This window comes from Octopus bimaculoides, chromosome 25 (assembly GCF_001194135.2).
Source record: "Octopus bimaculoides isolate UCB-OBI-ISO-001 chromosome 25, ASM119413v2, whole genome shotgun sequence".
In the NCBI taxonomy this organism is placed as follows: Eukaryota; Metazoa; Mollusca; class Cephalopoda; order Octopoda; family Octopodidae; genus Octopus; species Octopus bimaculoides.
In genome coordinates, this window is record NC_069005.1 from 18,408,744 (window position 1) to 18,410,381 (window position 1,638).

The following is a 1,638-nucleotide window of genomic DNA, read 5'->3' on the forward strand; positions in this document are numbered from 1 at the left end:
TATATATATATAATTTAGTAATACTGCCTTAGTATCTGTATTCAAACCCCATAATTATTTTATGGTCCGTGTTCAAATCTCACAGGGGCTGTTTTCTTTGTTTATTTCTTGAAGCAGAGCCATCAAGCGAAATATTAAGCAAACCCTCATACCTATCTATCTGATATACATAGATGTATCCGTGAGTGTGTATGTGTGCGCGTGTAATGTATGTATGTATCCACACATACACACACACACACTAAGTGTACCAGTTACAAGTACTATTTTCAACTCCAAACCACATAATCTGTTTATCCCTATTTTGGGATCGTTGTAGTTTTGTTAAATCTCCATTTATCTTCCGAGCGATCGCTTTTTGAGCAATGAAGTTCAAGATGTTTGTTTATAGGAGCTCACGATTGGGTTTTCAGATAAATTCCATCCTTTTTATTTATCCATTTTATTTTAATCATTTCCTATATTATTTGAATTTGCACGAAAAATATTTTTCTCTTAGTTTTTTGGATCTTTTTCCATTTTTGAAATTCGAATAAATTTTACCTCTTTTCATTTATGACGATGGAGTGCCAAATAAAAAAAGATATATAAAAATATGAAACGAACGAATTTCTGAGAGCTCAATACATTTATCCATCTGTGAGTATGCTATCAAATCAGAACCTCCTCAGTACGATAATACACGTTACCATACCATCCATCCATTATCTCATACCTACAAACTTATATCGCAACGACTCTATTGTTATGCAAGAGTCCCGCCATATTTCCCAGTTAACATTGCTACGTACCAGATGTCTTGGAGGGTATAGCTTCTTTTTGCCTTTTATTTGTTTGTCATTGAACTGCAGCCGTTCTGAGTGCCACAGGGCTTAGTCACTGTTCGACTCCAGTACTTAATTTCAAGTGTGGTACTTATTCTATCGGTTCTTTTGACGAATTGCTAAGTTACAATGATGTAAGTAAACCAGCACCGGTTGTCTAGCGGTGGGGAACACAAAAATACATACACACACACATGAACGCGTGTACACACACGAACACACACACACGAACACGTGCACGCACACACGCACACACACACACACACACAAAGACGGCGAGCTGGCAGAAACGTTAGTACGCCGGGCGAAATACTTAACGGTATTTTGTCTACCGCTACGTTCTGAGTTCAAATTCCGCTGAGATCGACTTTGCCTTTCATCCTTTCGGGGTCAATTAAATAAGTACCAGTTACGCACTGGGGTCGATATAATCGACTTAATCTGTTCGTCTGTCCTTGTTTGTCCCCTCTGTGTATAACCCCTTGTGGGTAGTAAGGAAATAACTCACACACACAAACAAACATATATGCGGCGGCTTCTTTCAGTTTCCGTCTTCCAAATTTACTCACAAGGCTTTGGTCGGCCCGAGACTATGGGACTAAACCCGAAACCATGTGGTTGGCAGAATCGTTAGCAAATAAAAGAATTAAAAAACAGGAGTGGGTGTGTGGTAAGTAGCTTGCTTACCAGCCACATGATTCGGGGTTCAGTCCCACTGCTTGGCATCTTTAGCATGTGTCTTCTACTATAGCCTCCTGTCGACCAAAGCCTTGTGGGTAGATTTGGCTTACGGAAACTGAAAGGAGCCCGTCGT